Here is a 13,045-nt window from a genome sequence, read left to right as displayed (position 1 = left end):
GAAGGATAGAGAATCATGTGTATCTTAAATACCACATGGACGAAACTATGCTCTTTATATCCTAGGTAATGAATATATAAAATGGAAGAAATAGGCATTGCATCTACGCAAGCTAAGTGGCTGCTAAAGGATTCCCCATGTTAATTGGGCACTTCCTGACATGAATAGCAAGCCTCATTCTCACTGGATTAACAACAGTGAAACTAAGGCATTTGCTCATATTTGCTCATTTGTTCCTAATCTGACTTTATGAATAACACCAAGCTTACAATTTAAACAAGAATTAAGAATTCATTATTAACTGCAACTAACTTAAGCCATAACACAGTTAAACAAGGCAGTAAAATTAATACCTATAATCTAGGCTCCGTCATTCTTAGAAACTGCCCTGGCTTCCCCTCTCCACACGTGCACATGTGCCAATAGACAAATAGATGCAGTTGAGGCATAAATTGAAAAAGAAAACAAAACAGTCTAAATTTATTAGTTCAGTAACTGTTTCAGCAAAGTTAAAAATCACACAACACCAGGTTATAGTCCAACAGGTTTAATTGGAAGCACACTAGCTTTCGGAGCGATGCTCCTTCATCAGGTGATAGTGGAGGGCTCAATCCGAACACAATTTATAGCAAAAATTTACAGTGTGATGTAACTGAAATTATACATGGAAAAATTGATTGTTTGTTCAGCCTTTCATCTGTTAGAATACAGTGATAGTTTCACTTCTTTCATGGACATGAAAGAAGTGAAACTATCACTGTATTCTAACAGATGAAAGGCTTAACTGACAATCAATATTTCAATGTATAATTTCAGTTACATCACACTGTAAATTTTTGCTATAAATTCTGTTAGGATTGAGCCCTCCACTATCACCTGATGAAGGAGCATCGCTCCGAAAGCTAGTGTGCTTCCAATTAAACCTGTTGGACTATAACCTGGTGTTGTGATTTTTAACTTTGTACACCCTAGTCCAACACCGGCATCTCCCAATCCTCTTTCAGCAAAGAATACTAGTCCTCCATGAAATCCTTGGATGATGGCACTTAAAACTGTATGTCTTGCTCGAATTTCAAAGTCACCAGTCAATAAATGTGGTGCTGGAAAAACGCAGCTGGTCAAGCAGCATCTGAGGAACAGGAGAGATGACGTTTTGAGCTTAAGCTCTTCATCAGGGCATGCTCAAAAACATCGACTTTCCTGCAACTCGGATACTGCCCGACTGGCTGTGCTTTTCCAGCACCACACTTTCTGACTCTGATCTCCAGCATCGGCAGTCTTTTTCCTTGCAACTCACTTTCTCCTTTCAAAGTCACCAGTCAATGCAACACTGCTTTAGCAGACTACAAAACTATTCACCCACTTCTTAAAGATTGGGATTCTCTTCTCAAAACATTCATCAAGTAGGTAACGGTCCAGAAGCTTTCGAAACACACAACCCCTACTGCTTGAAACCCAGACTGAACCGGTTCGCTGTTTTCTCTTTTTGTTTCCTTCATGCTGTATGATTGGCTGGCCAACAGTGGACCTCTCTTGATGAGATTTATTTAATTTTGTCAGTTGTACCTAGGTCCGGTGAAAAGTGGATAATGTTGCTATGTTCTGGCGCCATCTTGAAATAGAGAATAAATCACTCAATACGTTGTCCAAATGATAATCCTGAATAAATCAATATTACTAAAATTGAAACAACGTCAAAAGTTAGTCTTTCCCTTTCTGTACACTTCACCCTCTCTGACCAATTCAACATTCACCCAGCTGTCACTGCCTGAGCATAGCAACATCATGGTGTCAAATCGTCTATACTGTTCTGAGAGCAGTAATTAACTTGCATTACCTTTCCAGGCCAGTTCCCCAGTGTAAACATATTCCTTTGTCTTTTTAAAAATGTGTACTGTTCAAAGTTCATTGCTCAACTTCAACTCTCTTCCAAACCAAAAATGAGAAAAATAAAAGGAAAATAGTGATGTTCTCAACAATTTCTATAATGTTTACATCTAAAGAAATTACATTTTTGCCGAACCAGGTCAACACCAGAGTTGGAGAGTCTCAGAATGTCTGCTAAGGTGAGAAGATCAAAAGGAACGATGTGTATTCAGTCATAAGGGGAATGGATAGGCATTTCTGTGGCTGTAAGTGAGAATCCAGGATAGTGTTGCCTCCCAGGTGCTCAGGTCCTGGACATGCCAGAGCAGTTGCAGGACATTCTGGAGGGGGTGGGCAAACAGCCAGTGGTCATGGTACACGTTGGTAATAATGACATAGATGTTTTAAAAATGAGATCCTAAAAGCAGAATGTAAGAGAACTAGGAAGAAAATTGAATTGTGGGACCTCAGGATACTGCTAGTGCCACACACGAGTCAGAGTAGTAACAGCAGGATAAATAGGATGAACACATGGCTGAAAAGATGGTGAGAGGAGGAGATTCTGAGTCCTACAGCACGTTAGGTTCTTTTGCTCCTGAGATTCTTACACGCATGATGCAACTGCAATCCACCTACTTCTGTGCACAAGCAACCAAATTTATTAATGACCGTACAGGCTATCTGGAGGACCCTTTAATACACACCTTGCAGAGCTTATGGGGTCATGGCAAAAAGTTCTCTCTGAACAAAGCAAACAGTTATAATTAAAGCCTGTACAAGCTCACTGACACATTTTTCCTCCTCCCTTCCCCCTCCTCCCCACAGGTCAGCTGGCCATTCTTAAAGGTGGAGAAAGTGAGGATAGCAGATGCTAGAGATCAGAGCTGAAAATGTGTTGCTGGAAAAGCGCAGCAGGTCAGGCAGCATCAAAGGAGCAGGAGAATCGATGTTTCAGGCATGAGCCCTTCCTGAAGAAGGGCTCATGCCCAAAACGTCGATTCTCCTGCTCCTTGGTTGCTGTGTTTTTCCAGCAACACATTTTCAGCTCATGCTTAAAGATGCTCTGCATTCCCCCACAGTCACATAGCACTCAAGACGACTCCCTGTTACTCGCAGTCACGTTACCCCAGGTAAAATAGCTGAATGAGAACATCCTCAGATGATGCAAATGCTAATGGCCTAGTCCTGGGGAACTGTTATGCAGACGAATTCCTGACTCGGTGATTCCATCCCTCCAGACTTCCCTCTCTCTGAGGATCACGACGATCAGTCCCCAGCAGAGGCCTCACCTTCCCCCCCCCCCCCCCGCTCCTCTCCCGGATCAATGAGTTCGACACCCGGCTAGACATTGAGCACTTCTTCCACCGCCTTCGCCTTCGCCTCCGTGCCTACTTCTTCAACCAGGACTCTCGCCCACTGTCTGATGACTCCTTCTCCCGCCTCCAACACACCCATCCACCTGGACACCCCGTGCTGGCCTCTTACCCGTCCTCGATCTCTTCATATCCAACTGCCACTGTGACATTGACCACCTCAACCTGTCTACCCCTCTCACCGACTCCAACCTCTCACCCTCACGACACGCAACCCTTCACTCCCTCCGCTCCAACCCCAACCTCACCATCAAACTGGCAAACAAGGGAGGCACAGTGGTAGTTTGGCGCACCGATCTCTACACCGCTGAAGCTAGACGCCAACTCGCGGACACCTCTCTTACTGCCCCCTTGACCATGACCCCACCTCCCACCACCAAAGCTTCATCTCCCAGACCATCCATAACTTCTTCACCTCAGGAGATCTCCTATCCACTGCCTCCAACCTCATAGTCCCACAACCCCGCACCACCCATTTCTACCTCCTGCCCAAAATCCACAAACCTGACTGCCCCGGCCGACCCATTGTCTCAGCCTGCTCCTGCCCCACCGAACTCATCTCTGCATACCTCGACACGGTCCTGTCCCCCTTAGTCCAAGAACTCCCCACCTAAGTTCGGGACACCACCCACGCCCTCCTCCACCTCCATGATTTTTCGCTTCCCTGGCCCCCACTGCCTTATCTTCACCATGGACATCCAGTTCCTGTACACCTCCATCCCCCATCATGAAGGCCTCCAAGCCCTCTGCTTCTTCCTCTCCCGCCAACCCAGCCAGTACCCTTCCACTGACCCCCCCCCCCCCTCTTTCGACTGACTGAACTGGTCCTCACTCTTAACAACTTCTCCTTCCAATCCTCCCACCTCCTCCAATCCAAAGGAGTAGCCATGGGCACCCGCATGGGCCCCAGCTATGCCTGCCTCTTCGTAGGATATGTGGAACAGTCCATCTTGCGCAGCTACACTGGCACCACCCCCCACCTCTTTCTCCGCTACATCGATGATTGTATTGGCACTACCTCGTGCTCCCACAAGGAGGTTGAACAGTTCATCCACTTTACTAACACCTTCCACCCCGACCCCAAATTTACATGGACTGTCTCAGACTCCTCCCTCCCCTTCCTAGACCCCTCCATTTCTGTCTTGGGCGACCGACTCAACACAGACATTTACTACAAACCGACTGACTCCCACAGCTACCGAGATTACACCTCCTCCCACCCTGCCCTCTGTAAAAATGCCATCCCATATTCCCAATTCCTTCGCCTTCACTGCATCTGCTCCCAGGAGGACCAATTCGACTACTGAACTACCCAAATGGCCTCCTTCAAAGACCGCAATTTCCCCTCCGACGTGGTCGACTGTGCTCTCGACCGCATCTCCTCCACTTCCCGCACCTTTACCCTTGAACCCCGTCCCTCCAATCGTCACCAGGACAGAACCCCACTGGTCCTCACCTTCCACCCCACCAACCTCCGGATACATCGTATCATCCTCCGTCATTTCCGCCACCTCCAAACAGACCCCACCACCAGGGATATATTTCCTTCCCCACCCCTATCAGCGTTCCGGAAAGACCACTCCCTCCGTGACTCCCTCATCAGGTCCACACCCCCACCAACCCAACCTCCACTCCCGGCACCTTCCCCTACAACCCCAAGAAGCGCAAAACTTGCGCCCACACCTCCCCCCTCACCTCCCTCCAAGGCCCCAATGGATCCTTCCATATCCGTCGCAAATTCACTTGCACCTCCATACGTATCATTTACTGTATCCATTGCACCCGATGTGGTCTCCTCTACATTGGGGAGACCAGGCTGCCGACTTGCGGAACGTTTCAGGGAACACCTCTGGGACACCCGCACCAACCAACCCAACTGTCCTGTGGCTGAACACTTTAACTCCCCCTCCCACTCCACCAAGGACATGCAGGTCCTTGGCCTCCTCCATCGCCAGACCCTGACCCCACGACACCTGGAGGAAGAGTGCCTCATCTTCTGCCTAGGAACCCTCCAACCACAAGGGATGAATATAGATTTCTCCAGCTTCCTCATTTCCCCCCCCCCAACCTTTTTATCTTGGCACATCAGCCTCATTGCTGAAGAAGGGCTTATGCCCGAAACATCGATTTTCCCCAGCTCCTCAGATGTTGCCTGGTCTGCTGTGTTTTTCCAGCACCACATTTTTGAATTCCAAGACAATACAGGTGTGATGTACCTCTGGCCAGAAAGCATTTCTAAATGGAAGAGATTGAATTGATAGTTTAACTTGACAATACCAGGGGAGTAATGTCTAAATAAAGTATAAATTACAGTGGTTAATCATCCGCATTCTTTCATGGCTTTCGTCCCCACCCAAAGACCGTGCAGTTTAACCCATTAATATTCCATTAAATTGTGCTATCTGCCTGGAAATTAATCTTTTAACATTATACACACACACAGACAGTTCCTTTGTCCCAAACTGGTGCATGCTGATAAGAATATCAGTCCACCCTAATCCCATTTCCCTGCACTTAGTCCATTTCCTTCTAATCCTTTCCTATCCATGTATTTGTACAAATGCCTTTTAAGTGTTGTTAATATACCAGCCTCAATCACTTATGCTGGCAGCCCATTCCATATCTGTACCACTGAGTGAAAAAAGTTACCCCTCAGGTTCCCTTTTATTCTTTCCCTTCTAACTTTAAGCTGATACCCTCTAGTCTTTGATTCACCAAACCTGGGGAAAAGACTGAGTGCATTCACTCTATCCATGCTTCTCATGATCTTATGCACCTCTGTAAGATCCTCTCCGTCTCCTAAGCTCTAAAGAAAAAAGTCCTAACTTGTCCAACCTCTCCCTATAACTGAGTCCAGGCAACATCCTTGTAATTTTCTTCTGCACTCTTTCCAGTTTAATACCATCCTTCCTAGCAAGGTGACCAAAACTGAACACCGTACTCCAAGTGCGGCCTCACCAACATCCTGTATGACTGCAACATAACTTGCCAACATCTGTAGTCAATGCCCCGACTGATGAAGGTCAGTGTGCTAAAAGCTGCTTTCATTGCCCTGTCGACCTGTGACTCCACTTTCAGACAACTGTGAACCTGAACTCTAAAATTCATCTGTTCCACTACATTCCTGAAGGCCCTACCATTCATCATGAAATTCCTACCTTGATTTAACTTGATTTGCAAAATGCAGGACTTCACACTTGGCACTCTTCCCCAGCTGATCAAGGTCCTGCTACAATTTCTGATAACCTTCCTCATTGTCCACGATAGTGTCATCAGCAAACTCACTAATCATGACTTGTACATTGTCGTCCAAATAATTAAGGGTGGCGTGGTGGCTCAGTGGTTAGCACTGCTGCCTCTCAACGCCAGGGACCTGGGTTCATTTCCAACCTCAAGTGAATGTCTGTGTGGGAGTTTGCACATTCTCCCCGTGTCTGCATGGGTTTCCTCCCACAATCCAAAGATGTGCAGGTTAGGTGAATTGGTCAATGCTAAATTGCTCATCGTGTTCAGGGATGTGTAGGTTGGGTGCATTAGTCGGGGATGAATGGAGGACAACAGGGTAGGGGAATAGGTCTGGGTGGGTTACTCTTTGGAGGGTTGATGTGGACTTGTTGGGCCAAAGGGCCTGTTTCCATACTGTGAGGATTCTATGATTCTAGTTTTCATTGATTCAGATAACAAACAGCATTGGGAACAGCACCGACCCCATAGGCACTCCACAAATTACAGGCCTCCAGTCCGATAAGCATCCTTCCACTATTACCCTCTGCTTCCGACCATCTATTCCTGATGAAGGGCTTTTGCCCTAAATGTAGATTTTCCTGCTCCTCGGATGCTGCCTGACTGCTGTGCTTTTCTAGCACCACTCTAATCCTGCCATCAAGGAGGGGAAAAGTGAGGACTGCAGATGCTGGAGACTAGAGTTGAAAAATGTGGTGCTGGAAAAACACAGCAGTTCAGGCAGCATCCGTGGAGCTGGAGAATCGATGTTTTGGGCATAAGCCCTTCTTCAGGAATGAGGCTGATGTGCCAAGTGGGCTGAGATAAAAGGTAGGGGGGAGGGTATTTGGGGGAGGGGTGCTGGGAATACGATAGATGGAAGGAGGAGGGGGTGGGGGTGGGGGTGGAGAGGTCGGAAAGAAGATTGCAGGTCAAGAGGGCAGTGCTGAATACGGGGATTGGGACTGAGATAAGGTGGGGGGAGGGGAAATGAGGAAGATTGGAGAAATCTACCTTCATCCCGTGTGGTTGGAGGGTTCCTAGGCGGAAGATGAGGCACTCTTCTTCCAGGCATCGTGTGGTCAGGGTCTGGCAATGGAGGAGGCCAAGGAGCTGCATGTCCTAGGATGGATATGGAAGGATCCATTGGGGCCTTGGAGGGAGGTGAGGGGGGAGGTGTGGGCGCAAGTTTTGCGCTGCTGGGGTTGCAGGGGAAGGTGCCGGGAGTGGAGGCTGTGTTGGTGGGGGTGTGGACCTGATGAGGGAGTCACGGAGGGAGTGGTCTCTCCAGGATGCTGATAGGGGTGGGGTGGGAAATATATCCCTGGTGGTGGGGTCTGTCTGGAGGTGGCAGAAATGACGGAGGATGATACGATGTATCCGGAGGTTGGTGGGGTGGAAGGTGAGGACCAGTGGGGTTCTGTCCTGGTGGCGATTGGAGGAGCGGGGCTCAAGGGTGGAGGTGTAGGAAGTGGAGGAGATGCGGTGGAGAGCATCGTCGACCACGTCAGAGGGGAAATTGCAGTCTTTGAAGGAGGCGGCCATTTGGGTAGTTCCGTAGTGGAATTGGTCCTCCTGGAAGCAGATGCGGCGGAGGCGAAGGAATTGGGAATATGGGATGGCGTTTTTACAGGGGGCAGGGTGGGAGGAGGTGTAATCTAGGTAGCTGTGGGAGTCTGTCGGTTTGTAGCCAATTTTGTATCCAGTATGCTAGCTCATCCTGGACTCTGTGATTTCACCTTCCAGAGCAGCCTATCATGTGGCTTATCAACAGCCTTACTGAAATTCATATAGACTGTGTCTACCATTCTGTCCTCATCCACCTTCCTGGTCACTTTATCGAAGAATTTGGAACAAATTTGTGGAGCATGATCTTGCACACTCAAAACCCTGTCATTCCAAAACCGTATTCAAACCCTGTTTTTTTTTTCAAATGCATGCATACCTTATATTTCAGCATTTTCTCAAGTAACTTATCTACCACAGATGTTAAGCTTACTGGTCTATAGTTCCCAGGCTTTTCTTTGCAGCCTTTCCTGAGTGATGGCACAACATTGACTGCCCTTCAGTCTTCTGGGACCTCACCTATGGCAAATGATGATGCAAAAATACCAGCCAGGGCACCAGCAATTTCTTCTCCAGCCTCTTGCAGTTTTCTTGGATATATCTGGTCAGGACCAGGAGATTCATCCACCGTTATGCATTCTTAAACATCCAATGCCATCTCTACTGTGATATGGACTGTCCCCAAGATATCACCACGAACCTCACCCCAAGTTGTGAAGCCATGTTGTCTTTGTCTTTTTCCATGGTAAATATAGGAGAAATATTTCTTGAGGATGTCACCCTTCTCCTGTGGTTCTTCACATACATGTCCACTATGGTCTTGAGGAGCCCTATTCTCTCTCATTCTTTTTTCCTTTAATATACTTAAAATGCCTCTTTGGATTCACCCTAATTTTCTCAGCCCAGGCTATCTTGTGCCCCCTTTTGCCCTGTGAGGACCCGGAGGAAACCCATGCAGACACAGGGAGAATGTGCAAACTCCACACAGCCTGAGGTGGGAATTGAACCCGGGTCTCTGGCGCTGAGAGGCAGCAGTGCTAACCACTGTGTCACCATGCTGCCCACAATTTGTTCCTCTTATTCTCGTTGGCTATTTGGCGCCTGCAGTACAACCCCAATAATGTCACCATCCCCTCCTTATTTCTTAGCTGCACCCACAAAGCCTCACTAGATGATCCTTCAGTTATTTCATATCTGATTACTGTTGTGGTACAACCTGCCAAATCTCCTTTCCCATCTATCCGCTCCACCTTCCCCTCTGACCTATCACCTCCATCCCCACTCCCATTCAGCTATTGTACTCTTTGCTACCTTCTCCCCAACCACTCCCCCACCCCCTCCCATTTATCTCTCCACCCTGGAGGCTTCCTGTGTCTATTCCTGATGAAGGGCTTTTGCCCGAAAAGTCAATTTTTCTGCTTCTCCGATGCTGCCTGACCTGTGCTTTTCTGGCACAACTCTGATCTAAAGCACCTGTACCCTGGCACATTAAGCTGCCAGTCCTGTCCCTCCCTTAACCTGTAATGGCTGTAATATCCTAGTCTCACATACCTATTCATACCCTGAGTTCATTGGCCTTTGTGGGGCATTGAGACTGGTTCTAGGGGAGCTGGGACGTATACAAACTGGATGGGTTACTTCTGGGCAGGACAGGAACTGATGTGCTTGTGAGAGTCACTGGTAGAGTGGTTGAGGAGGGTTTAAACCAGTGTGGCAGGGGGATGGGAACCAGCGGAGTAGGGCAATAAATGCAGAAATCGAGTGAGAGTTAAAAACCAGGGCAAAGGTGCCTAAGAACAGGGTGGGATAATGCTGTTGAAAAGAACAGGGGAGATGGTCTGAAATGCATGTGTTTTAATGCAAGAAGTATAGTAGGCAAGGTAGATGAACTCTGAGCATTGGTTGGTACTTGGAACAATAACGTTATTACGTTTAGGGAGACTTTGCTGAAAGAGGGACAGGACTATAGCTGAATGTCCCAGGTATGATAGAAAGGATCCTAAAGGACTGGGGGAGTTTTATTGGTAAAGGAGTATCTCTCAACTGTACTGAGGCAGAATACGTCAGAGGACTCATGCAGCTAGCAAAGGTGAAATCACAGTGCTGGGAGTATACTACAGGCCTCCCAAAAGCAAGTGAGAGAGACAGGAAAGAATATGTAGACCGATTTTTAGAAAGATGTAAGAACAGGTTTGTTGTAGTGGGTGATTTTTAATTTCTCCTGTATTAATTGGGCCATTCAGGAGGGTTTCTTGATACCGTATGTAACCAGAGTTGAAAAATGTGGTGCTGGAAAAACAGCAGGCCAGGCAGCATCCGAGGAGCAGGAGAATCGACATTTCGGGCATAAGCCCTTCTTCAGGAATGAGGCTGGTGTTCCACATCCGTCGCAAATTCACCTGCCCCTCCACACACACCATTTACTGTATCCGTTGTACCCAATGTGGTCTCCTCTACATTGGGGAGACAGGCCGCCTACTTGCAGAATGTTTCAGGAAACACCTCTGGGACACCCGCACCAACCAACCCACCCGTCCTGTGGCTGAACACTATACCTCCCCCTCTCAATCCGCCAAGGACATACAGGTCCTTGGCCTCCTCCATCGCCAGACCCTGACCACACGATGCCTGGAGGAAGAGTGCCTCATCTTCCGCTTAGGAACCCTCCAACCACAAGGGATGAATATAGATTTCTCCAGCTTCCTCATTTCCCCTCCCCCCACCTTATCTCAGTCCCAACCCCCGGATTCAGCACCGCCCTCTTGACCTGCAATCTTCTTCCCGACCTCTCTGCCCCCACCCCTTCTCCGGCCTATCATCCTCACCCGTACTTCCTTCCACCTATCGTACTCCCAGTGCCCCTCCCCCCTATCTTTTATCTCAGCCCACCTGACACACCAGCTTCATTCCTGAAGAAGGGCTTATGCCCGAATCGCCGATTCTCCTGCTCCTTGGATGTTGCCTGGCCTGCTGTGTTTTTCCAACACCCCATTTTTCAACTCTGGTCTCCAGAATCTGCAGTCCTCACTTTCTCACAGTCTGTAAATAGTCCAACCAGCAAAGGATTTTGGTTTTGGGAAATGAGTCCTGCCAGGTGAGTGAAGTTTTGGGTGTAGTAACCATAATACTGTGAGTTTTAAGTTAGTCATGGACAGAGATAACAGCAGTCTTCGGGGGAAGGCAAACTGCAATAATAATAGGCAGGAACTGAAGCATATTGGAGGCAGCTGTTTGAGGGTAAATTGACAGTAGACATGTGGGAGTATTTCAAACAGCAGTTGATAAGAGAAGTGTCAAGTTCCTGCAAGAATGAAGGATTGGTGTGGCAAGTTACAAGAACCTTGGATGACCAGGGATGTTATGACCTTTGGTTTAAAAAAAAACTGAAAAAGTAAGGTGTGGGAGGATTAAAAAGTATTAAGGTAGTTAAGACCATGGGTCCTGATAGGATTTATCCTAGAATATTGAGGGAGGCAAGAGAACAAATTGCTGGAACAGTAACAGACATTTTTGGCCACAGGTAATGTTCCCACACATTTGGAGACTAGCCAATGTTAAAGAAGGTTAAAGCCATTGTTTAAGAAAGTTAACAGGCCTGTGGGTCTCGCATCAGTGGTAGGGAAATTATTGGAAAAGATTCTCGGAATTAGCTTTATATGGGTTCAGAAGCAAATGGTCTGATTAGCGATAGAAAACATGGTTTTGTGCAGGTGAGGTTGTGCCTCACCAACTTGATTGAGTTTTTTTGAGGAGGTGACGAAGATGAATGATGGAAAAGAAATTGGTGTTGTCTACCTGGACTTCAGTAAAGCCTTTGACAAGGTCCCTCTCAGCAAACAAGGTCCCTCATGATACAAAAGGTAAAGTCACATGGTTTCAGGGGTGAGTTGGCAAGATGGATACAGAATTGACTCTGTCATTGGAGACAAAATAGTGGTGGAAGGATACCTTTTCAGAATGTAGGGCTGTAACGAGTTGTGTTCCACAGGGATCAGTGCTGGGGCCTCTGCTGTTCATGATCTACGCAAATGATTTGGATGAAAACGTAACTGATCTTATTGGTAAGTTATGGATGATACAAAAATTGGTGGAGTTGCGGACAGTGAGGAGGATTGTCAGAGGATACAACAGGATATGGATTAACTGGGGACTTGGGCAGATGTATTACAATTGGAGTTTAATTGCGGCAAATATGAGGTAATTAATTTTGGAAAATAAAGTACAGGTGAAAATTATACAGTGAATGCCAGAACCTTTAGGAGTATTGATATGCAGAGATTTGGGTGTGCAGGTCCACAGATCACTGAAGATGGCAGCACATTTAGTTAAGGAAGTAAAAAAAGGCCTTCATTGGAAGGGCATTGAGTATAAAGATGGATAAGTTATGCTGCAGGGTTATAGAACTTTGGTTAGGCCACACTTGGAATGTTGCATACAGTTCAGACCACCGCTGAATGATGTGGATGCTTTAGAGAGGGTACAGAAAAGGTTTACCAGGCTGGTGCCTGGTATGGGGGATTTTAGCTATGAAGAAAGATTGGATAGACTGGGTTTGTTTTCACTGGAATGAAGGAAGTTGAGGGATGACCTGATCAAAGTTTATAAGATTTGTGAATGGCATGGATAGAGAGGAAAGTATGAGGCTTTTCCCCAAGGGTGGGGAGGTCAATTACTAGGGGATACAGGTTCAAGGTGCATGGGAGGAAGTTTAAAAGAGATGTGTGAGGCACATTTTTTCCCCACAGGGTGAGAGTGCCTGGAACATGTTGTCAGAGGTGGTGATTGAAGCAGGCACAATAGCAGCATTCAAGAAGCACCTGGACAAATACATGAATCGGAAGGGAATAGAAGGGTACGGATCTTGGAAGTGAAGACAGTTTTATATGGAAGGGCACAAGCTTGGAGGGTTGAAGGGCTATTCCTGTGCTATATTATTCTTTGCTCGATGTAGTTGCAGTACAGTATGTTGCCAGGAGCTGAGATTCAAGAGTGTATGGTAATTCAAGATGTTTCCATGC

The 13,045-nt window shown here is 47.1% G+C and overlaps 1 protein-coding gene across 2 annotated transcripts in view; it reads left to right on the top strand.

The window, feature by feature from the left end:
- Window positions 1-13,045, top strand: part of aida (axin interactor, dorsalization associated) — a 103,912-nt gene that overhangs the window by 32,723 nt on the left and 58,144 nt on the right. The window lies entirely within an intron of this gene.

Source organism: Chiloscyllium punctatum, chromosome 3 (genome assembly GCF_047496795.1).
Source record: "Chiloscyllium punctatum isolate Juve2018m chromosome 3, sChiPun1.3, whole genome shotgun sequence".
Classification (NCBI taxonomy): Eukaryota; Metazoa; Chordata; class Chondrichthyes; order Orectolobiformes; family Hemiscylliidae; genus Chiloscyllium; species Chiloscyllium punctatum.
Note: the sequence above shows the minus strand (reverse complement) of the source record. Positions and strands in the feature narration are given on the sequence as shown.